The sequence below is a fragment of the Geotrypetes seraphini genome, chromosome 1 (genome assembly GCF_902459505.1).
Source record: "Geotrypetes seraphini chromosome 1, aGeoSer1.1, whole genome shotgun sequence".
NCBI lineage: Eukaryota > Metazoa > Chordata > Amphibia > Gymnophiona > Dermophiidae > Geotrypetes > Geotrypetes seraphini.
The window spans coordinates 356,067,044-356,093,560 of NC_047084.1; the positions used below are offsets into that span (position 1 = coordinate 356,067,044).

General features: G+C 41.3%; 1 protein-coding gene across 1 annotated transcript in view; it reads right to left on the reverse strand.

Moving 5' to 3' along the window:
• CFAP299 (cilia and flagella associated protein 299) overlaps positions 1-26,517 on the reverse strand; it is a 569,941-nt gene that overhangs the window by 249,601 nt on the left and 293,823 nt on the right. The gene's annotated exons all lie outside the window — the stretch shown is intronic.

Genomic DNA, 26,517 nt, shown 5'->3' on the forward strand with positions numbered 1-26,517 from the left:
CGGTGTACAATAAAAATGGGGGAAAAAGAAAATATAAAGAAAGAGGGATACATTATAAAGACAGACATAAAATACAATAGAATAAGATAGTTGTAGGGAAGAGAGAGGAACTATAATATTTTTGATAGGACATATGAAGGGAAAATCACATTAGGAACGAGGGGGTAGATAATAATATATTTCTTAAATCAAGTTAAAATTGTTTTGTCTTAAAATATAATATCATTGGCATCATTGAATAAAAAATGTTTTGGCGGACTCCAGTAGGTAGATTTCACAGCAGACAGTTGTGTTCCTGGTAATTGATTCTACTGTTTATGGTCTGAGCTATCAAAATTTGGATGCAGATTTACTTTGAAATGCCTTTTGCATATTTTCTAAATATGAGTACCACTTTCTTGATGTCTTTTCCTGTTTGATAATATCCTTTCAGAGGGGCTGATGCAGAAAGATTCCCTAGGCTGAATTGCATGGTCTATGCACTAGTTATGGGCTGCAGGGAGTTGAAGGGTCCCAGTACTGAAGTTGGTTTACCCAGTAGACATCAACATACAGCACATTATACTGTAAGGTAAAGGGTTTTTTATAATCTGTAGCAATGTAAAACTGTTTGCTGATGTCTACCGCACCAGCACAACACTAAGAAAATGCTGTCATTATGTGTTCTTAATAAGATGTTGTCAGATCAGAGGCGTCATAGGGCATCCATCTCAGCCTGACTATTTGGTAGCTGTTTGTATCTTAAACTATTAGGATCAGTCTACTAAACAAGGCATTGCAGTCAATACATACATTACTTTATTTGGCAGGCTGATCTGCAATGCACTGCACTGCTAGGAGTCAGGCATTGCCAGTTTGGATAAATGGAAGTACCAGATGTAGGAGCGAGTGGGCACAGCCAGGCTTGAGGTAGGTGAGATGAATCTGAGAGGGTTTAGGGGCGGAGGGAGGGGGTAAACTAGATTACCAGGGGTACTATTATTTGAATGGTAAGGACAAGGTGGGAGGGGGGGAGGAGTCAGGGGCTGATAGACTACAAGGGATTGTCAGAAGGGGATCAGCTATCTTGTCAGTGGTCATGGTGGGTCAAGTCAAGTTAAGCTGGGGTTGGGGGATCTCTAAGAATGGGTCCAATGCTAACCTGTGACTTTTTATATTTTTAAATGTCACCATTCCTGTCAGTGTGTGAGCCAGTCACTGCTCACACACTGATAGGAAGGGTGACATGTCATAATAAGGGGTGGATTACTGCCACAATCATACTCATTCATTACTGCAGTAAATTTTTTGTGGGAATCTTATATTAGAAGCTGCCAATTCCAGACTTCGTTCTTTTCATCTAGCTGCCCCCTATGCCTGGAATAAATTACCCAAGTTTGTCCACCAAGCCCCTTCCCTTCCCTTGTTTAAAAGCAGACTAAAAACCCACCTTTTTGATATAGCCTTCAATCCGTAACCCTACTCCCCACTGCCCACCAAGCCCAGCCAGCAGATTAACCTTTCCCCTTAAGTGTATCCATGACATCCTGTTTTTCTCTCTTGTCTGTTTAGATTGTAAGCTCTTTCGAGCAATGACTGTCTTCTTTGTGACTCTGTACAGCGCTGCGTATGTCTTTATCAATTGTCCTACTGTAGAATCTAATCCAACAAAAGCAATTAGAAAGAAAATTCTTACATGAGAATTCATTTGTCCAAGTGAAAGAAAAAAATGTGGTAGGAGTGGAAAATAAGATAGAGCTTCTCAAGTCTACGTAGCAGACAGATGCTAATCCTAAATGAAATATCGTGTATGTTAAATGGACAACTATATAATAAAATCAATGCACACATCACCTAATTTGAACAAGGGTTGAATTTCTTAAACCTGACATATACAACTGTATTCACAGCTAGTGAAATTAAACTTCAGCTATTAAATACTGGATGGATGCATAAAATTGTTTTAAAAAGTGGTCAACAGAAGTATGCTACTCATGTAACCAATGCACTTTTTAAAGTTAACTCCCTTGAGCAACAAAACCACAGACATTTGCCAACAACAGCTATTAAAAAAGATTGGACACATGACGGAGACTCCAGTAGATAGAACCTTAGCACACTACTGGGCAGGGCTCTGGGTTTCTGGCCCAGAGATATCTAAGAAAACAGACCATTTAAATTAAAAGGTTAATTTACGGAACATGTATGGTTGGGCAGACTGGATGGACCATTCTGGCCTTTATCTGCCGTCATTTACCATGTTACTATGTATATTCCCCTCTTTTACAAAACCATAGCGCATTTTTAGCGCTGGTTGTGGTGGTAACAGTTCTGATGCTCATAGAAATTCTATGAGAATCAGAGCTGTTACCGCCATAGCCAAAACTAAAATCTATGCTACAGTTTTGAAAAAAAAAAAAAAAGGGGGGGGGATTATAGGGTAAGACAAATATGCTGATTTACATTAAAGGGTCAGTTTACTGAACTTGGGGAAAAAAACATTGAAAAAAACCCAACTTACCCCCTTTTACAAAACTGTAGTGCAGTTTTTAGTGACGGCTACAGTGGTAACAGCTCCAATGCTCATAGGAATTCTATAAGCATCGGAGCTGTTACCACCACGGTTGGCGCTAAAAACTGCGCTATGGTTTAGTGCAGTGTTCTTCAACCACTGGTTCATGGACCGGTGCCGGGCCACAGAAATTTCCTGCCGGTCCACAGGGCCGGCATGTCCATCAGGCCCAAAACTGTGTTCTTAAACTGCCGGTCCGCGGTGCGATCGATGCTTTGTTAATAAGATTATATTGTGTGTGTATATATGAAAAATGAATGGAAAAAAATAGTGTTATAATTAGGACTATGGGGATAGGGTCTGGGGTAGAGATGGGCAGGGTCTGGACTACGACTTAGCCCAGTGTTCTTCAACCGCCGGTCTGCGGACCAATGCCGGTCCACAAAATAATTGTTTTATTTCTGCCGGTCCATAGGTGTAAAAAGTTTGAAGAACACTGGTTTAGTGAATTCTGTGCTCTGTATACATTAATATGTGATTCACTAAGAGATCTAAGAGATCATATTGGTGGATGGTTTAACACTGGCAAGGAGGTAGAAAGGCAGATTTAAGCAAGGATAAGCAGAGAAAGCAAGAGTAGGAGAAGAAGCATGTCAATGGGACAGAGATGGTTAGGCAGAAGATGCCAAATATAGAACAGTAGATGAGAGTGATGACATATCAATTCATAAGGCCTCAGTTACTCACCCCCCCAAAAAAAAACAATCGGCACCAGAAACTCAATCTAACAAAACATTTTTATTGGAAGGTCTGAAAAAGGAATCTCACAAAGGAAAAACAAAGGTACACTAACAGCCACGAAGCCCATAGTGATTTAAAGGGCTTCAGGGCTGTTGCCGTGCAACAGCCACTAGCGCTGCTTTGTAAAAGAGGCCAATAGTGTGTCATGTTGCATTTACAAATGTTTAATGAGAAAATTAATTAGGAAAATCAGGGGTTATGCTGTTAGAATGAATAAATCAATCTAAGTTTATTTTTGGCCAGTTAAAAGAATGCACATGCTTTCAAAATATGGTTACTTTTAGCCACAGCAACATGAGATAAAACTATACAAACTCAAGAACTGAATATGACCTGATCTAGATTGCATATACTCTAGAGTGCTCAGAGAACTCAAAACTGAAATTTCAGTCCTAATATTAGTAATATGCAAACTATCATTAAAATCATCTACAGACTGGAAAGTGGCCAGTGGAATGCCAGTTTTTTAAAAAAAGGGTTCTAGCAAGGATCTGCCTGATGGTAATGCTGGGCACAATGGTAGAAATGTTTTTAAAGAACAAAATTCCTGAACATATAGATAGTCATGGTCTAACGGGACACAGCTAATATGGAGTTGGCTTTTATCTGCCATCATGTTTCTATGATTTAACCAAGGGATGTCTTGTTTTACCAATCTGCTATATTTTTTGAAGACGTAAATAAACGTGGATATACATAAGTCAGTTGATGTGGAGGGGCATTTTCAATATGACATCTACATCTGATTTTGGTTATTTTGGGAAACCCCCCCCCCCCCAAATGGCCATTTCCTAGATGTTTTTGTCCTCGGTGCATGTATCTTTTTGAACCATTAAAAAAAAAATATATATATATATACCATCCAAATGAAAAATGCACCAAAACCAAACCACTGGGATGTAGTGGGGGGGAGGGGGGTGTCAGCATTTCTTAGCATACTGGCCACATAGACATCCCAGTAGAGCATTAGGGCACCCTAGGGGGCCACTGCAGTGAAATTCATATAAAAAGTCTCAGGTACACATCTCACCATAACCCCCTAACATTGTATGGTGAGTCTTGCAAAACTCACTCAAAACCTACTCTACCCAAATGTATACCAATAGTCCTTATGCCTGCAGGTGTCACCCATATATAGGTACAGTAGGTTTTGGGTGGGCTCACATGTTCCAGCACAAATGTCTTAGTTAGAGTGGGATATGGGCCTGGACCCCCTTCTCTGCAGTCCACTGTACCATCAGCTAGGCTACTCCAGAGACCTGCTTGCTGCTCTAATTGGAGTGATCCCTCCTCTCCAAAATCACGGGCCTTTGGAACGATCTCACTGCCCCGCTGCGTAACCTGGGCTCCCTCCAACTTTTCCGAAAATAACTGAAAACCTGGCTTTTCTCTAACATATAACACCTCTTCTCCTGTTTTACATCCCCCCTTTCTACATGCTTTTGTAAATCCCCTCCTCTCTCTTCCTTATTTTTATACTTTGTAAACCGTGTCGAGCTCCACTTCCGTGGAGATGATGCGGTATATAAACTTAAGGCTTAGTTTAGTTTAGTGATCATAACATCTGAAGCTGTCATACAGGTAGATATGTACTGTTTCATTCACATCTTTGGAGGGTAGGAAGGGGTTAGTGACCACTGGGAAAATAAGGGGGACTATGATTTTATGTCTTCAGTGGTTACCTGGTCAGTTTAGTCACCTTTTGGGCACTTATTTGTTACTGAACCAGATCTAGCCTGAAACATTTTGCCATGGCAGAGCTTCAGAGTCTCAATGTGTGGATGAGGCAAATGGTGCAGGGAGGAGGGATTTAAATTTGTAAGGATCTGAGAGACATTTTGGGGAAGAGGCAGCCTATTCTGCAACAAGGGGCTTCACATTCACCAGAGTGGAAACTTTTAAACTAGGAACTGGGGGAAGGCTGACAGTCACTCAAAAGTGCACAGTTCAGAACAAGGTAGGGTGCTGATAAGTTTTTGGCTTTTCTTATTTCACCTATTTTTAGACTAATAATGCTTTCATCACATCAAAGTTTAATGTTTCATATGTATCTAACCTAAATGTCACAACTGTAGCCTTATTAATTTCTTTTGCAGATCTGAAGTAAAAATGGCGCAAAAAACCGAAGATTTTACTCAAAAAATGCTGAGCAGTGATGAAATATCTTTTCCTAAAAGAGAACTCGGCCAAACAAATTTACAATGATATGTCAGTTACATTAGATCAGGGGTGCCCACACTTTTGGGGCTTGCGAGCTACTTTTAAAATGACCAAGTCAAAATGATCTACCAACAATAAAATTTTAAAAAAACACAATGCATACTGTATGCATAGAATTGTCAATTATCATTCCTATTCCGGGGTTTTTTCAAAGAGGTCAAAGCAGATGACTCTATGCACTGTCACCTCAGTAACAACCATACAAAAATAGACAAATACCCACCCCCCTCCCTTTTTACTAAACCACGATAACAGTTTTTAGCGCAGGGAGCTGCGCTGAATGCCCAGCGCTGCTCTCGACGCTCATAGGCTCCCTGCGCTACAAACCTCTATTGCGGTTTAGTAAAAGGGGACCATATTGTAAAATATAGAGAGCAGATATAAATTCAGACACATTTTGATCACTAAATTTAAAATAAAATCATTTTTCCTACCTTGTCTGGTGATTTCATGAGTCTCTGGTTGCACTTTCTTCTTCTGACTGTGCATCCAATCTTTCTTCCCTTCTTTTAGCCTGTTTGCTTCCTCTCCTCCTGACTTTATTCCCCCCCCCAACGTTTTCTTCTTCTCTCCCTGCCCTCTCTTTCTTTCTCTCTTCATGCCCCCTTTCTTTTTTTCTGTTTCTCTTCTTTCCTTCTGTCTCCCTGCCTGCCCTCTTTCTCCCTCCCTGCCCTCCCCCAAGCCACTGCCACTGCTGCCGGATAACAGGCCCCCAAAGCCGCCCGCCACCGGCCAAGCTCTCCTTGCTTCGGGCGCACCAGCATTCCTCTCCCCGACGTCAATTTTGCCGTCGGAGAGGAAGTTACGCTGGCCAGAACTTCCTCTCCAAGGCAGAATTGACGTCGGGGAGAGGAAGGCTGATCGGCCCAAGATCGACCTATTGGGAGAAATGCTGCCGGGTCCTGCCTTTGAGGAAACAGAAAGTAGGCAGGACCTAGCAGCAAGAAGAGCAAATCGCAAGCTTCACTGACCAGTCTCCCGCTTTAGCCCGCGAATGGGGCTCTAACATGTGCGTGCCGGCTTCCCTTCTCTCCCCCCCCCCGACATAACTTCCGGTTTCAGAGGAAAGAGAAGGGAAGCCAGTACAAGCGCACGTTAGCCCCTGGAGCATAAATTCTCCAAGCCGGTTTTTTTTTTTTTTTTAATGTTGAGCAGCGGAGGCAGCAGCAGAATTCAGGAGCAGGCCAGTCAGGAGGGGAAAAAAGAGAAGGGAACCCGCTCTGCGATCGACTGGGGTCGCCTGAGCGAGCGACCTGTCGATCGCGATTGACGTGTTGGGCACCCCTGCATTAGATGATAAGTGCCTTTCCTATTCCCTAAACAAAAACTGGGTTGCTGCATTTAGAACAGGACATTGGACTGCCTCAAATACTGTGTGCAGTTCTGATTGCTGCATAGCAGAATTAGAAAAGGTAGAGAAGGGCCACTAACGATCAAAGGTATGGGACAACTTCTCTACAAGGAAAGGCTAAAGCAGTTAGCACTCTTTAGCCTGGAAAAGAGATGGCTCAGGGAAGAGATGATAGAGGTTTATAAAATATTGAGTGGAGTGGAACAGATAGATGTGAATCACTTGTTTACCCTTTCCAAAAATACTAGGACTAGGGAACATGTGATAAAGCTACTAAGTATTAGATTAAACAAACTGAAGAAAATATTTCTTCACTCAACATGTAATTAAAGTCTATAATTCATTGCCAGAGAATGTGGTAAAAGCTATTAGCTTAGGATGGTTTAAAAAGGTTTGGATAATTTCCTAAAAGAGAAGTCCATAAGCCATTATTAAAATGGATGAAGGGAAATCCACTGCTTATTCCTAGGATAAGCAGCATAAAATATATTTTACTCTTTGGATCTTGCCTGTACTTGTGACAGTTGGCCACTGTTGGAAACAGTTGGGCTTGAAGGGCCTTTGGTCTGTCCCAGACTAGAAACTCTTATGTTATGCAAGGATCCATTATTGCAGAAAAAAGTCCAATAAGTCCACCCTAATCTTGCCCAAAACACACACTCAACACACTCCCTCAAGATTTAGACGCACTGTAGATAAATAGCACAGAAACCATCATAAAATGTGTTTCAAAAATGGCAGTTTGGATAGCATAAGAACATAAGCATCGCCTCTACTGAGTCAGACCACAGGTCCATCATGCCCAGCATTCCGCTCCCGCGGTGGCCCCCCCGGTCAAATGACCTGTAAGTCATCTATTACTCTAAAGCATTCCGTATTGCATAGTACCCCTCTATTTGTACCCCTCAATCCCCTTTTCCTTCAGGAACCTGTCCAGTCCCATTTTGAATCACACAATCCCACTTTGTTCTACCACTTCCTCTGGAAGCACATTCCAGGTGTCCACCACCCTCTGAGTGAAGAAGAACTTCCTGGCATTTGTACTGAATCTGTCTCCCTTCAACTTTTCCGAGTGCCCTCTAGTTTTTGTTTCCCCGGCCAGTGTGAAGAATCTGTCCCTCTCTACTTTCTCTATACCCTTCATGATCTTGTAAGTTTCTATCATATCCCCTCTAAGTCTCCGCTTTTCTAGGGAGAAGAGCCCCAGCTTCTCTAATCTCTCAGCATACTAAAGGTTCTCCATGCTCTTTATCATTTTTGTTGCTCTTCTCTGGACCCTCTCAAGTACCGCCATATCTTTCTTAGTAAATAACCTCCATACACATACTTTTACTAAGACCAACTGCATGGGCTGAGCAGTAAATGCTCCGACACCCATAGGAATTGAATGGATGTTGGAGCATTTGCCACATGGCACTCAGCTGTGCGACTTATTAAAAGGACCCCAAAATGTTCAAATGCCACTTTATGCCATTTTTGGACATATTTCTCTTTTGAAAATGAGTCCCATAGTGTATCTGGATTTTTTTAAAAAACAGCTGATAAAGTACATCATAAGAGAATTAAAAAGTCATGGGATAGGAAGCAATGTCCTATTGTGAATTATGAACGTGTTAAAAGGTAGAAAATTAGAGAGTAGAAATAAATGGTTAATTTTCTCAGAGCCCCTTTTACAAACTTGTGGTAGCAATACTGCCACGGTAAATGCACTTAAGCCCATTCAATTCCTTTAATCACATGATTAATTTTTATAGGGATGCATTTTGATTAAAATTTGTAATTGCAAAGAATAAAAAGTAATGAGAATATACTATATAAAATACAAAATCCAAATTGAAAAATTTAAAAAAAAAAATAATCTAAAACAGCATGCTATAAACATCCATACAGTTTTCATAGCCTATTTCAGAAAAGCAATCCTACATAGACATATTTATAAATGCCCTGGAAATAATAATAATAATAATAATTTTATTCTTATATACCGCCAAAACCATGGAAGTTCAAGGCGGTATACAGCAAGAAGCGCTGGACAATCAGCGAAGAGGTTACAATCAAAGTTAACAGTACAATCTTACATAATGAAAGAATTGAAAAGCTATAAAGATCTTAGTAGAGCAGTATAGATTCTTAGTTTACAAATCGATTGAACAAACTCGTTTTTACTAATTTTCTAAAATTGAAGTAGGATGAGGAGAACGTGATAAAGTTACTAAGCCAATCGTTCCATTTGCCTGCCTGGAAGGCAAGAGTTCTGTCCCAGAATCTTTTGTAGTGGCAGGCTTTCATTGATGGGTAGGTGAACAGATGTATTCTTCGTGTGGGCCTAAAAGAACTTGTCAGATTAAAATGGGAAACTAGGTAAGCGGGGGCCAGAACAAGTGAAGTGATAAAATTAGCAGATAACACAAAATTATGGTATCAAAGTTATTAAATCACAAAAAGATTTTAAGAAATTGCAAGAGGACCTTGCAAGACTGGGAAACTAGGCATGCAAATGGCAGATGAAATTTAATGTGGCCAAATGCAAAAAGATGAATGTAGGGATGAATAACCCAAACCACAGCTATTATGATGCAAGGCCCACATTAGAAGCCACTACTTAGACAAAGGATCCGATTTTAGGCCTTAAAGATCATATTTTTTCTATTAATATAATTGAATTTATATACAAAACCATAAATTCACACGAACATAAGAATTGGCATACTGGGATAGATCGAAGGTCCGTCATGTGCAGTATCCTGTTTCTGTCAGTGGCCAATCAAGGTCACAAGAACCTGCCAAGATCCCAAATGAGTAAAACAGATTTTATGCCGCTTAACCTAGAAATAAGCAGTGGATTTTCCTAAGTCCATCTTAATAATGGCCTGTGGACTTTTAGGAAATACGCCAAACCTTTTTTAAACCCTGTTAAGCTAATTGCTTTTACCACATTCTCTGGCAACAAATTCCAGAGTTTAAATACACTGTGAATGAAATATTTTCTCTGGTTACTCCTTAGAAACTTCATTGCATTCCCCCTAGTTCTAGTATTTTGGAAAGAGTAAACATGCAATTCACATCTACCCATTCTACTCCACTCAGTATTTTATAGACCTCTATCAAATCTCCCCTGAGCTGTCCCTTCTGCAGGCTGAAGAGCCCAAACTGCTTTAGCCTTTTCAAATAGGGAAGTTGTCCCATCTTCTTTATCATTTTCATCACCCTTCTGTGTAAGTTTTCTAATTCCACGACATCTTTTTTGAGAAGCGATGACCAGAATTGCACACAGTATTTGAGGTGCAGTCACATTATTTCCATTCCTTTCCTAATGATTCCAACCATTATATTTGCTTTCTTCGTCACCATTGTACACTGAGCAGAGGGTTTCAAAGTATCAACAATGATGAGATCTATATTCTTTTTCTGGCTAGTGACTCCTAATGTGGAACCTGTATTACTTAGCTGTAGTTTGGGTTCCCTTTTCCCAAATGCACGGGACTTGTGAGAACTGACGGCAGCCATTCAGAAGTGGCGCAGGCCCAAGCAGGAGCGTGGAAAGCACGCTCCTGCCAGCCGATACACTGCTGGACCACCAGGCTAAAAGGCACATTTTAAAAGATACGATGGGCGGGGAGCACATTTTCAAAGGTACGACAGGGGGTTGGGGGGGGCTTCGTTTTAAAAAAGTACAGAGGATTAAAAAAGGTACTGGGGTGATTTACAAAAGTACGGGGAGGGGGGAGGAAAAAATTATTAGTCAGCTGGGACGAATCCCTCCTGTCCCAGCCTACCACTAGACCACCAGAGGTAAGGGGGGGCAGGTTACAGGGCAGGGAAGTGGGACAGGGTACAGATCCTGGCAGGGAAGGGAGGACAGAGTGTAGAGCCTGGCAGAGTGTGGGATTGGGTGCAGAGCCGAGCGGGGAGTGAGGGGGGCTGGGTGCAGAGCCCGGTATATTTTGGTTCAGAATGGGGTTTTTTTTTTCTTGTTTTCCTCCTCTAAATCTTGGGTGTATGTTATGGTCAGGTGCGTCTTATAGTGCGAAAAATACGGTATATTACTCTATCAAGATACCACTGAACAGAGAAAAGGCACCTCAAAATGAAGTCATGCGATGATAGCATTGTGTCCTGTGAAAATATATGAGCAATTAAACCCCCTTTTACAAAACTGTGCAAGAGGTTTTTAGTTTAGTTTAGTTTTAGCTGAATACTCTACGCTGCTCAATGGTTATAGAATTCCTATGAACGTTGGAACAGCAAAGAGCATTCAGTGCATTGGCTGGTACTAAAAACCTCATGCGTGGTTTTGTAGAAGGGGAAGGGGTAACTGTTTTGTACGCTTTTGTAAGGAATTTTCATATATTTGCATGAGTAACAGACTACATATAAAAGTTTAACATTACGACTGATCAAACTGTAAACCAGTCCTATACTTTATAAAAATAAGTGAAATCTTAACTTGCTGACATTTTCGCATATATTGATCCATTTTACATAATTTTACATATCTATATCCTCATAGGTGAAATTCAATGTACATGAGTAGACGATCAGCTCAGTGGTTAGAGCACAGGGCTGATGACTAGGGAACTCAGGGTTCAAATCTCAATGATCGTCCCTTTGATCTTGGTTAAGTCACTTAACACTCCATTGACTCAGATACAAAATGAGTTTCTAAAACCTTAGGTTCAGGGAAATACCTGCTGTGCCTGAAAGTACCTTGTCTAGAGCTACTATTAGAAAGATGTTAGCTAAAATCAAATAAATAAGTTTAGAGATGGGAGAGGTTCTGTGGGACTGGAGAAGAGCGGATGTGGTCCCTCTTCACAAAAGTGGTTGCAGAGATGAAGCGGGAAATTACAGACCGGCAAGCCTCACTTCGGTTATTGGAAAAAGAATGGAAACGTTGCTAAAGGAAAGGATAGTGAAATTCTTAGAATCTAATGGATTACAAAATCTGAGGCAACATGGATTTACTAAAGGTAAATTGTGCCAAACGAATCTGATTGAATTCGTTGACTGGGTGACCAAAGAATTAGATCAAGGACATGCGCTAAATGTAATTTACTTAAATTTCAGCAAAGTCTTTGATACGGTTCCTCATATAAGGCTCTTAAACAAACTCCATGGGCTGAAGTTAGGGCCTAAAGTGGTGAACTGGATTAGAAGCTGGTTGACGGACAGACGCCAAAGGGTGGTGGTCAATGGAATTCGCTCAGAGGAGGGAAAAGTGAGTAGTGGAGTGCCTCAGGGATCGGTGCTAGGACTGATTCTGTTCAATATGTTTGTGAGCGACATTGCTGAAGGGTTAGAAGATAAGGTTAACCTTTTTGCGGATGATACCAAGATTTGTAACAGAGTGGATGACCCGGAGGGAGTGGAAAACATGAAAAAGGACCTGCAAAAGTTAGAAGAATGGTCTAACGTCTGGCAACTAAAATTGAATGCGAAGAAGTGCAGAGTAATGCATTTGGGGATAGAAATCTGAGGGAACCGTATGTGCTGGGAGGTGAGAGGCTGATAAGCACTGACGGAGAGAGAGACCTTGTATCTGAGGATATAAAGGCATCTAAACAGTGTGATAAGGCAGTGGCTGTAGCCAGGATACTAGGTTATATAGAAAGAGGAATAACCAGCAGAAGAAGGGAGGTGTTGATGCCCCTATAGAGGCCATTGGTGAGGCCGCACTTGAAAGTTTAGTTTTGGAGGTCGTACCTGGTGAAGGATATAAAAAGACTTGAAGCGGTCCAGAGGAAGGCGACAAAAATGGTAAGGGGTCTGAACCAAAAGATGTATGAGAAGAGACTGGAAGACCTAAATATGTATACTCTGGAGGAGAGGAGAGACAAGAAAGATATGATACAGACGTTTAAATACTTGAAAGGTATTAATATAGAACCAAATCTATTCCAGAGAAGAGAAAATAGTAAAACTAGGGAGCATAATTTAAGGGTTGCAGGGAGGAAGACTCAGGAGCAATGTTAGGAAATTCTTTTTCACAGAGAGGGTGGTAGATGCCTGGAATGCCCTCCTGAGGGAAGTGGTGGAGAAGAAAATGGTGTTGGAATTCAAAAAAGCATGGGATAAACATAGAATATCTCTAATTAGAAAACAAAGGATGTAAATTAAAGAATTAAGGCTGGTACTGGACAGACTTGCATGGTCTGTGTCCCATATGTGGTGATTTGGTGTAGGATGGGCTGGGGAGGGCATCGATGGAACTCCAGTAACTTATGGTAGATATCCTACAAACAGGATGGTTGGATAGGCTGAAGTGAGCTTGGATGGCAACTTCAGCATTTGGAACCTAAGACAATATCAAGTAGACTTAACAGTCTATGACCCAGAAATATCAAAGAAGAGACAAGTTAATTTAATCATGTATTTATAATGGGTATAACTAATGGGCAGACTATGTTACTATGTAGTAAACTGGATTTCCAATGGTTGGATCTATTAAATTGACAGCTCTTTATCAGTTTGTTTTTCTCGTTTTACAGATTTTGTAATGTATTGGTTCTAACCAGGGAGATGATTATTAAACCACGGCTATTCAACCAGGCTGGTTGCATTTTAAGCTAGACTGTATAATTACCTCATTGAAACATGGAACCACATTTTCTTTTAACCTTTTTAAAATCAAGCTGCATGTCTCAGTTAATAAGAAGAAAACACAGGCTTTGTACCAAGGAAAAGATTTTCTCTGCCAAAATTAATATAAGCACAGATGTTCTCAAAATTGTTAAAACAGTTCAATAGGAGCAATATATTTACAGAGGTAACTGGGTAGTGAGGGAGAGAACCTCCGAGCATGCATTTTACCCTTTTTTTAAAATTTTTTTTAGAGAAGGCATGCATTGGGAGTTCTAAGACTAGCTTTCTTGAGTTATATTCCCTTCAAACTGAGCAAAGAATGATAATATGTGAATACACTGATTAATCTTAAAGTATACTTAGGGTTACCATGTGTCTCCAGAAAAAGGAGGACAAATTGAGATATCCAGGTTAGAGAATGACACGGGGAAAAAATCTGTTCCCGTCACTGCACCGTCCCACCATCCTCTGCACCGCCCCGTCACCGCCGTTCCCTTCACCGCCCCGTCACCGTCACCACCATCCCATTCACCGCCCCGTCACCGCCACTGCCATCCCATTCATTGCCCCGTCACCGTCCCCGCAGCATTCATATAAGCCTTGGTACTGCAATATTTAGCTTATTCCTTTCTTATAAATCAAAGTTCTGGCTGCTGAACTAGAGAAAGAGATGTTCAGCTGGCAGGGCTTTGTTTATAAATTTTTATCAACACAACTAATATACTACTTTATCCTAAAGCAAAAAATAAATAAATAAATACATATAATTTTTTTTTCTACCTTTGTTGTCTGGTTTCTGCTTTCCACATCTTCTCATTCAATTCCTTCCATCCACTGTGTGTCTTCTCTCTGTGTCTTCCATTTGCTGTTACTGTGCCTCTTCCTTCACCCCCCCCCCAATTGGTCTAGCACCCATCTTCTTCCCTTCGCTCCCCCATAGTCTGGCATCTGTCTTCTTCCCTTCCAGCGTCTTCTCCCCACTCTGTCTTCCACATTTCCCTTCAGGGTCTGTTCCTCTCTACCCTCTTTCAATGTCTGTTCTATTCCTTTCCACCACCACCTTTCCCTCCCTCCTTTACCATCTGTTCCTTTCTACCACCCTTCAGCTCCTCTCGCGTGGCCTATCTATCTATCTACCTCCCTCCCTCTTATTTTTGTGGCACATTACAATGTAATTTGTGCAAGCCACTGGAGCCTGCGAGCTCGGTCCCCAAACAATCTCGCTTCTGTGTTCCTATTTTCCCCATTTCTAATATCTCCCCTATGTATCTGGCATTGACCCCTCCCCCTGTGTCCATATACCATCCCAATGGCATGTATGTCCCCTTTATGTCTCTATCCCTATGCCCCCATGCACATAATTTCCCCTGTTTCTGTTACCTTCCTGTGTCCAGATTTTCCCTCTCTTCCTCTTCCACACCAATGTGTCTCTTCTCTTCAACCCCATCTAGCTTCTTTCCCTCTTTCTTCCCTCTTCCCCTCCCCCCCGCTTCCAGCATCTGGCTCACCTGCCTGTCTTCCCCTTTCTTTCCTGATGTATGTTTCTTTCTCTCCCTCTTCATCCCCTTAGCCATTCTCTACTTTGAACCACTGTCCTAAAATTAGCAGGTGATAAAAAAATCTCTCCAATGCCTGGTAATGCATTCCATAGTTTTGGTCCTGCAATATAAGAGTTAGAGGATCTATACTGTTCCAGTCTAACAGAATGAAATAATTGAACATCCAAAAGATCCTTAAAGGCAGACCTCAAAGGCCTGAATGGCAGATATATTTTCAGAGTGGCTGCAATAATAGATGGCACTTGATTAATCGAAACTTTAAAGAGAAGCAACAATATCTTTTAATGACTTCTCCATTAGATAGGAAGCCAATGTAACTGAATTAGAACAGGAGAGATATGATTGACTCTTGAAATGCCACTAATAATTCTGGTGGCCGCATTCTAAGCTATCTGTAGTGATTTTAATATTTGCTTGGATAACCCAAGTAGCAGGCAGTTACAATATTCAAAGAACAGAACAGACTTTCACTCCCTCCTTCCTAATGTGAGCCGGCAGCCCCCACCCACCCGATCACAGCGTTCTCCCATCTCCCTCCCTCCATCTCACCTTAGATGCAGACAGAGCTTGCTGGCTTTCTTTTTCCCCAGCCGCACGCGCGGCTGCTCTGTTGTTCAATCTTCTCATCAACCGGAAACAGGAAGTTGCAGCAGAGGAGAAGATTGAACTCGAGCAGCCGCGTGTGCGGCTGGGGAAAAAGAAAGCCGCAAGCTCTGTCTGCATCTAAGGTGAGGTGGAGGGAGGGAGATGGGAGAACGCTGTGATTGGGTGGGTGGGGGCTGATGGACCGCGCGATGTGTGATTGCCTCACTGCGGAGACAAGACCATTCACCGCTCCACGGGGCGGTGAATGGCCTTGTCCCCATCCCCGCAGAGACCACTATTTTTTCTTCCCCGTTTCGGCGGGTTACCCGCGGCTACTCACGGCTAGCCGCGGGTAACAACCACCGTGTCATTCTCTAATCCAGGTTTTACGTCCATTGCTTTCAATGGAAGTAAAACCTGGATGTCTAAATCTGTCCTCCTTTGTATACCAAGCTTTATGTTCAATGGCATTGAGATTTGTGCTACTGTGCTACAGATACAAAGTATATCACAATGGTGCTTAAGTTAAAAAGGGGCACAGAGTCTGTAGAAAACAGATTTTAATGTAGAATCTTCATGTACAGAAATTGTGTGTGTGAAGTAAAGAAAATAATGTTGGATTATACTACCATCCCTCTGACTGGAATTAACAGAAATTAGGGAAGGCAGCAAATGTGGCAACATACAGTTATAGTTGATTTCAATTATTAAAAAAACAACAATAAATATACTGATGCAATATACAATTCTCAGTGGTTCCTGCTACCATTATGCAAAGAGACAGAAGAAAAAAGGGTCAATCATTGCTCAGAAAACTGAAGGCTTGAAGGTGAAGGAACCATCTTATGATATATGCATGTGATTTCTTATGGAGAGCCATCCACTGAAGGGGAGCATGGTCCGTGACTAACAGAAAGTGGTGACCCAGGAAATAATACTGGAATGTTTCCAAGTTCCATTTGACAGCTAGGGTTTCCTTCTCAGTCACTGCATAGTTCCTCTCCCTAGGGAACAGTGTTTGGCTAATGTAGACCACTGGGTGTTCTTCCCCATCCATCTCCTAGGACAGCCCCAAGTCAAATCTCTGAGGCATTTGTCTGTACCGTAAATGGTCAACTAAAGTTCCGGTTAACCAGCAACGGCTCTGAGCAGATGCCATCCTTCAAAACTTGCAATGCCTTGACCAACTTTGACATCTACTGCACTTTTTCAGGGGTATTCTTTTCAGCAAACCCTTGTATAAACTGCCTGTAGTATCCTACGAGCCCAAAGAAGAATCACACCTGCTACTTAGTCTGGGGTACTGACACCTGGGTAATGGCTGCCACCTTCTGAATTTGGAGTTTCACTAGGCTATTCCCAACTAAGTACCCCAAGTGCTGAAGCATTCTCCAAACTGTTTAGAACTGCTTCCACTTGGATAAGATGGGTCCTCCAGTCTTTACTGTAGATGATAATGTCTAAATAGGTGGCCGCATAGTCCTCATGCGGCTTGAGAAAGAGGTCAACAAAGCAGAAGCTCCATGAAGGCCAAAAGGAAGCACAGTAAACTGGAATAGGCCTTGGGGTATGGTAAAGGCTGTCTTCTGTGGCTGCAGTGTAAGAGATACCTGCCAATATCCCTTGGTCAGGTCCAGGGTAGAGATGAACTGGGCTCCTCCCAACCTCTCAATGAGCTTATCAACTCTTGGCATGGGATACGCTTCCAACGTGGAGACAGCATTCATATTCTGAAAATCGATACAAAACTGATCGATACAAAACGGATGATTCCTTTTGGTTTTGGAACCAACACAATAACACCTAGCTTCAGCATGTCCAAAACTTCCTTTACCACAGCTTGTTGCCAAGCTGCCAGGATCCGATAGGGCTGTTGCCGTACTACCACTCCCGGCTCAGTAATAATGTCATGAGTTGCAAGGTGAGTCTGACCCGGCATCCCTAGTTTTGCTTTACCAATTGTTCCATGTCAGCTCTCTGGGTAGGAGAAAGCCGATTATTAATAAAGGGAACTTGTAGGGCCGTGGCTCGGTTGTGATCTCTGGGCCAAAGTCATCCTTCTGGATTAATGCTGCAGTTATCGGTTCCATTTCTTCAATAGAGTGACATGGAAGACCTTCACCTTATCTTTCTTGTCAAGTTGGATTACCTTGTAGTTAATAGGTCTGGTCTTCTCTGCTATCTCATAAGGTCCCTGATACTTACACAATAGCTTGCTTTTGTAGGATGGCAAGAGAACCAATACTCAGGCTCCCAGCTGGAAGACTCTTTGCATGGCTTTCTGGTTATAAACTCAGGCTTGCCCTACCTGGGTCTTCTCCAAGTAGAGCTTGGCCATTTCCCCACGCTTCTTCAGTCTCTCCTGCATGGTGAGTACGTACTCAGCCAAATTCTGCCCATGACTGGGTTCTTCTTCCTGGGCTTCTTGAATAATATCTAGGATTCCTTTGGGCCTCTGCCCATACAAGAGTTAAAATGGATAAAACCCCATTGAGCTCTGGGGTATTTCACAAATGGCAAACAACATAAACAGAAGGAGAGAATCACAGTTTTTTCCTTCTTTGGCCACAAACCTTCTTAACATTTGCTTAAGAGTTTTGTTAAAATGCTCCACCAGGTCATCCATCTGTGGATGGTAAATGACGTCCATAACGTTTTTACCTTTAGCACAGCACACACCTGCTTCATCACCCTGGACATAAAGATGGACCCTTGGTCTGTCAGTATTTCCCATCCTGGAAAAGACTCTCCACAATATCGTGGCCACCATCATAATCTTCATGTTGCACAAAGCAATAGCCTAACCCTCAGTAAGCCTGGTTTTAAGAGAGAGGTTGCAGAGGCCCACCCCTAGCTAATTTCTTTACTTATGAACTACCTGTGAACTACTGTCTGCCTCGGGAACAGGTCATTACTTTGGTAGGATTTTTCTGCCCTTTCTTTTTTTTTTCTTCCAGGTGTAAGTTCTTCTGTACCACAGTATGGCTGGGAAACATCGAATCACCAAAGCTGCTGCTCAGGTTGCTATTTCTGGCTCTGTGCAGAAAGAAAATGTTACCCAGGGAGAGGGAGTAGCTCCATATACAAGCTATCTTCAGCTTGAATCCCTCATGAAGGAAGTAAAAGAACTGAGAGAGGAGGTGACAAGATTGAGAAGCATCCATGAGAATGAGAGGTACATCAATGAAATGGTTCATGAGGTGTCAAAAATTTCCAGTAGTGGGGAAGAAGAGGCTATGCTGAGGGAAGACAGCTGGACTCAGATTACGGAACACTACAAGATTGGTACTGTGACTACCCTCATCCTTGAACTGAAGAACCGGTATACTGTCCTGGAAGTGGAGGAGATGAGAGTATCCCAAGGAGAGGAAGGACCAGAGCTTGAAATCCCAAAAATTACTGGAGGCATATGGTAGTGGTAGCTAGCGATTCCCTTCTGAGGGGTATAGAAATGTCCATCTGTAGACCAGACAGGATGTCACGAGAGGTATGCTGTCTGCTTGGTGCCAAAATACAAGATGTTGCGGAGAGCTTGCCGGGACTCATCAAGCCTGATGACTACTATACGATGATGCTCATCCACATTGGCATTAATGATACTACAAGGTACCCCTGCAAATGTCTCAAAAGTGACTTTGTGGCTGTGGGAGAGAAGGTGAAGTAGTCAGGTGCATAGGTGGTATTCTCGTTCATCCTCCCTGTCGAGGGTAAAGGCCAGGGCAGAGAAGATCGCATCCTGGAGATGAATACATGGCTACGTGGATGGTATCGTCGAGAGCATTTTGGCTTCCTGGACCATGGGATGATCTTCCAAGGGCTGCTGAGCAGGGATGGTGTGCATCTATCAAAGAAGGGAAGAAGTGTCTTTGCCAGCAGGCTGGCTAATCTACTGAAGAGGGTTTTAAAATAGAAGTGATAGGGCAGGGTGATCAAAGCTCCCGAGTGAGTATAAGCCCTCAGGTAAGTAAATCACTGAATACCTCTACACCAGGGATCTCAAAGTCCCTCCTTGAGGGCCGCAATCCAGTCGGGTTTTCAGGATTTCCCCAATGAATATGCATTGAAAGCAGTGCATGCACATAGATCTCGTGCATATTCATTGGGGAAATCCTGAAAACCCGACTGGATTGCGGCCCTCAAGGAGGGACTTTGAGACCCCTGCTCTACACAGATGGGAAAAGGGGGCAATGTCTGGAAAGCAGTATATACTAATGCTCGAAGTATGGGAAACAAGATTCTGGATCTAGAAGCTGTGATAGAAGAAGAGGAATTGGATATAGTGACGATCACAGAAATATGAGTCACAGAGAACCATGACTGGGATGTAGTTATACCGGGCTATAATCTGTTCAGGAAAGATAGGGTTGGAAGAAAAGGAGGAAGAGTAGAGTTATATGTTAAAGATCATAATAAAACACAGGAATTGCAGGATCTGCAGGGCAAGGATGAGGCACTGTGGATCAATTTGGAAAGAGGGAATGGTGAATATATTTACATTGGTGTGATATACAGGCCTCCTTCATAGATGGAAGAAGTAGACAGAGATTTAATAGCAGACATTCAGAATATATCTAAAAAAGGGGAAATCTTTCTCATAGGTGATTTTAACATGCCAGATGTTGATTGGGGTATGGAGATTCTGGATTCTCTACAAGAAGAATTGTTCCAGCAGTTGGTAATGGAACCCACACGGGATGGGGTCATACTGGACTTAGTGCTAAGAAATGGGGAAAGTGTTTCTGATGTTACAGTGAGTTATCATCTGGCATCCAGTGATCACTGCATGGTACGGTTTAATATTAAGATGGGTATAGAGAGGGCTCATTCAAAAGCAAAGATATACTGGACCCCAACGCGGTCCATGTTTTGGCCAAATGATCCTTCCTCAGAGGTATAAAGAGTAGCCCAGAACTGCAAAGAAAAATCAAGCCAAAATCATGACTTGCGGTACGTATGCCTGGCACAATGTTCAAACAAACGCAATGTTAAAAAAACGCTGCTGGAACTCCAAAGTCACTGCTAAGTGTGGACGCACCCGTGTTGGCGTCCAGTATACATTTCATTACAAAGGACTGTGGTCCAGTATACATTTCATTACAAATTACTTTTTTATGCCTGTCACATTTTATGCATACATTATATATGTGTACTTTTAATTAGAAATTTGTTGATATTTCAATAAACTGATTGTTCTTACAGCGTTTGACCTATGTCCGTTCCCCACTTCTTTCTCTGCTGACAGAATCCAAGACATGGGCTGTGGCTTGTGATAGCCACACCCCAAACACAGTCTTGTAACAGTCTTCCTTCAATCAAGTAACAAGGTGTGGTCCTAGCCAGACCTAAGAGCCAGGCTCCTAAGCATTTAGTAAGAAGATAATTGGCTTACCTTAGCCAAGCAGAATCTAGTAGTTGTAGTTAAGCAGTATTCTGGGGCCACTTCTTCCTCCTTCTCTCCCTGGGCCTGCTTGACTTAATTCTAGTCCTGCCTCTTATACTTCCTGGTAGGTGCTTCCCTGACTCTTCCCTCCTGTGTCATTTCCCCCCAAGGAGGAGCTATACATGTTAAGGTGGATCTGACATTGTGAGCGAGTATCCAGCAGGGAAAGTGGTAGTGTCCTACAGACTTCCTCACAGGATCCCTCTGTCTTTATTTTCTATTCTCAGTGGTTATAATAGAAATAAAACAAAACATAAAATAAATAAGGTGATACCTTTTTTATTGGACTAACAATGCATTTTTTTAAATTAAGCTTTGGAAAGCAACTCTTCTTCAGATCAGAAAATAAGCAAATGTTGACAAATATCAGTACTATATATATATAAAAGGAACATACAATAAAAGCATTCCATTGGCAGTCTCACAGGAAGAGGGAATGGATAGGTAAAGTGAGAAACAGGGAAGGCTGGGTGGATGAAAGGAGATATGGATGGATGATAGGAAGGTTACAAAGCAGTATAATTTTATGGTTGGTATAGCAATAGAAAATCAAGATCTTTGTTTAGTCCTGTCTAGTGAGTGTCCAAAATATTTTATCATTTTGATTTCAAAAATCTTATGTTCCTGGATTGTCTTAAAATGTCCTTTTAGAATCCTTACCATAAAATCATTGCTGCAACGTTCTGGTTTTCTGAAGTGTTGTCCTACAGAGGTAACATCCTGTTTGGTATTGCTGTTTGATATGAAATCTGAATATTTTGATCATAATCTTTAGCATCTGGCTTGTTTTTCCAATGTAGTACACTTCTTTACATTGTTTGCATTGAATGATATATACCACATTAGAAGATAAGAATGTATGATCCACTTATGCTGAATGTATTTCTGATATGAGTAATTATGGCATATTGTAGGGATGCTTGCTGTTATGCTTTTTTTTTCTGAGCTTTGATTGGGAGTTTTTCTTTTTACTAGTTTTTGTTTAAGATTAGCTGGCTATCGGAAGGCTATTCTCAGTAGTTATTCCTGTTATACATTTTGGATACTCTCGGAAACATTGGAAGTTATATATGAGTATTATTTAAATCATGTTTATTGGACAAAAAAAACCAATTCCAGATACAGCAGTTTTCATACAAAAAGACAGAGCTGTAACACACCAATGCATCCTAACATGGCAATCTCTCAATAAAACGTACCCCCTCCCACCCTCCTTCAACAATCAAGGTAACATCCATACAGAATACAGAACACATCACTGAAAATTTAAGATCCTCCTGTGTGCTGTTATGGTTAATATAAGCCAGAAGGGCTCCCAGATAGCAGAAAAATGCCACCCTGCCAACGAGGCGAGATTGTGCACAGTGTTCCATAGCAAGCAACTGAATCATCTGTATTCTCCACAAAGACATAGTTGGGGCCTCCTCCGCTATCCATTAAAGAAGGATTGTTTTCATGAGTATTATTTAAATCAGAGGTGTGCAACCTGCGGCCCGGGGGTCACATGCGGCCCAGTGAAGTATTTTGTGTGGCCCCGGTCGAGGGCGATGCAGTGTTTTCCTTTGCTGCCCCTGGGTGTTTACCATCTTGCCGGCTCCCTCCTGTGTCTTACTGCAGCGTTTGCACGTTTGTGCGGCCTCAGAAACATTTTTTCAGTGAAGCCAAAAGATTGGACACCCCTGATTTAAATGCTTTTTGAGATTTCTTTAGGTAGATGGAGTTTCTTTTTTTGATCAATGACAGATTTCCATAGCATAAGAATGAAGGTTCTATAAGTACAATGGGCTTTTTGTTAACTGAAGTCTTTTTTTTACATCTTTTTGTATAGTGTTAGCAGAAACCACTAAAAATTGCATATTGCATCAGCAGATTTATTGTTGATTTTCCATATTGTTTTCTGCTGTCTTCCTTGGCTTGATTTGTGATTTCAGTTAACACAATATTGACGGGATGTCACATCAGGAAATGCTTAAGACGTAGAGTACCCAGATGAAATAAATGACTGCTTCACGGAACAGCTGGTTCAGGAACCAACAAAAAGGGGAGCTATTTTAAATCTAGTCGTTACTGGAATGCGGGTATTTATTTATTCTATGATCTGCCTATCTTCCTAGATAGATTACAAGGTGTGAGAGGTAATAGTGTTGGGACCACTTAGAAATAGTGATCATAACATCATCAAATTTGAGTTAATAACTACTGTAGAGTGAGGACACTATGGAAACTGATTGCACTTGGATTTAACTTTCAGAAGGATAACTATAATAAAATGAGGATATGGTTACAAAAGCTTAAAGAAACAGCTGCAGAGGTTAAGAGTTCAAATTAGGCATGAATGTTGTTTAAAATACCATTTTGGAAAACCCAGATGTATTCCATGTATTTAAAAAAAATGGACAAAAGGCTAAATGACAGCCAGCATGGTTAATAAGATACAATATAATACAATACAGCTCTTACATTCCAAAATTACCACTGAAATGGTTCAGTGCGGATTAAAAGAAGATTAACCAGCTAAACAAACTGGGAAAAAAAAGAGAGAATAGATTGAAATTCCAGAATTTGTCCTTAAAATATTTGTTAAACAAATGTTTTTAATTTTCTTCTAAATTTGTCTCCAGTTTTAAAATTAGTAGCAGAATACTCTAAATTAAAGTTACTTGTTAGAAAATAAGAGATTATGAAATTGTTTTTATCACAATTGTGTCATAGCGGAGAACGAAAGAGTTAGTAGGCCTTTTGAACATTAAGATCATTGCTTGGATAAAAACATCATGTATAAGAAAAAAAAGGAGAGAGTCTGTACCATGAATAGCACTAAATGCCAGGGTACAGAGCTTAAAAGTTACAAGAGAGTCTGTAGGCAACCAATGAAGACTCTTCAGGAGAGGTGAAGCTTTATCATATCTCTTTCCTTGGCATACCATTCAAGTTGCAATATTTTGTAGGATCTGCAGTCGTGGCATCTATTTGACAGAACAGCTTACATAAAACACATCCAACTAGCCCCAATGCAGCTGGCCACTGGAAGGATTAAGGCATGACACCTCCTTAATCCTCCAGTTTTTGCTGCCTCCCTTCTTCTCCCCTGAAAGTGAAACCAGAAGGGGATAGTAGGATCTATGACAGCTTCAGGTATTTTGGGCACTCTTTAAGAAAGCAGCAAGCAAGTCCGAAGAGTGGTTAGAGCAAGGGGCCCAGGATCAAATCTCATTTCAGATTTTTGTTGTTGTTTTTTGTAATTATGAACCCTTCAGAAACAGAAAAATACCTACCATACCTAAATATATGATACCGCCAAGCCTGAAGAAACATAGAAACATGAAGGCAGATAAAGGCCAAATGACCCATCTAATCTCCCCTTCACCCTAAGAGATCCCATATGCCTGTCTCACATTTTCTTGAATTCAGACAGTCTTTGACTCCACCACATCTACCGGGAGACTATTCCATGCATCTACCACCCTTTCTATAAAAAAAAGTATTTCCTTAGATTACTTCTTAACTTCATCCTATGCCCTCTCATTCTGGAGCTTCCTTTCAAATGAAAGAAATTTGTCTTCTGCGCATTTATGCCACATAGATATTTAGTAGAAATCAATGGCTTTGTGGCAAGTATTAAATAACAGTCCAAAGCAAACCAGCTATCTTGCCATGTATAACTCCAAATGCAAAGAACTAAACTTTGATATATAGACACTGGGGATATCTCAGAATGCTACTCTGAAAGATATCAGCATAGCAGCACTCCTCATTGAGTTCACTCTGTGTATATCAAACCTAATATTTTTTTATTTTTATATTTTATAGTTCAACTCGTAACTTGTCATGAAAATTTTCTTTAAACATATTAATTTTATAAATATTTCTTCATCTTTTTTGCTTATAAAAACTTCATCTTATTATTAAAGCATTCCATTTTCAAAAATTCACTAATGGATAATGCACTTATCTTATATATATCAACTGTGTGGCCGCACTATTCCCCACCAACGCGTTTCGCCTTCTTCCTCAGGACAGGGCTAGTGCTGCAACTTTTGAATGTTAGAACGGCCGCAGAATGGAATGGTGTAAGCCAACAGTTGCAGCACTAGCCCCATCCTGAAGAAGAAGGCGAAACGCGTTGGTGGGGAATAGTGCGGCCACACAGTTGATATATATAAGATAAGTGCATTATCCATTAGTGAATTTTTGAAAATGGAATGCTTTAATAAGATGAAGTTTTTATAAGCAAAAAAGATGAAGAAATATTTATAAAATTAATATGTTTAAAGAAAATTTTCATGACAAGTTATGAGTTGAACTATAAAATATAAAAATAAAAAAATAAAAAAATATTAGGTTTGATATACTCAGGGTGAACTCAGTGAGGAGTGCTGCTACGCTGATATCTTTCAGAGTAGCGTTCTGAGATATCCCCAGTGTCTATATATCAAAGTTTAGTTCTTTGCATTTGGAGTTATACATAGATATTTAAACATCTCTATCATATCTCCTCTCTCCTGCCTTTGCTCCAAAGGATACATATTGAAATTTTTACGTCTGTCCCCATATGTCTTATGATGAAGACTACACACCATTTTAGTAGCTTTCCTTTGGCCTGACTCCATCTTGTTTGTATCTTTTTGAAGGTGCAGTCTCCAGAATTGTGCACAATATTCTAAATGAGGTCTCACCAGAATCTTATTACAGGGGCAGCAATGCCTCCTTTTTCCTACTGGCCATTCCTCTCTCTATGCACTCAAGCACCTTCCAGCTTTTGTTGTCATCACATTTTCAATCTGTTTGGCCTCCTTAAGATTTTCACATACTATCACATCCAAGTCCCGTTCCTCTTTAATGCACAAAAATTCTTCATCCTCTAAACCAGGGGTGTCCAACCTTTTGGCTTCCCTGGGCTGCACTAGCCGAAAAAAATGTTTCTGGGGCTGCACAAATGCGCAAACGCTGCAGCAAGACAGAGGAGGGAGCCGGCAAGATGGTAAACACCTAGGGACAGCAGAGGAAAACACTGCATCTCCCTCGACCGGGGCCACACAAAATCCTTCACGTGGCCGCATGTGGCCCTCGGGCCGCAGGCTGGACACCCCTGCTCTAAACTTTACCATTCCCTCAGGTTTTTGCAGCCCAAATGCATGACCTTGCATTTCTTAGTATTAAATCTTAACTGCAAAGTTTCAGACCATTCTTCAAGCTTTGCTAGGTCCTTCCTCATCAGGAGTGTCTATTCTATTGCAAGTTTTGGTATCATCTGCAAAGAGGTAAACCTTACCAGACAGCCCTTCAGCAATAAGGCTTACAAAAATGTAAAAAATGAACAGGCCCAAGAATCAAATTTTGAGGCATATCACTGGTAACATCCCTTTCCTCAGAGAGATCTCCATTGACCACTACCCTCTTTTGCCTTCCACTCAACCAATTCTTGACCCAATCTATCACTTTGGGGCTCATCCCAAGGGCACTGAATTTATTTATTAGACACCTGTGT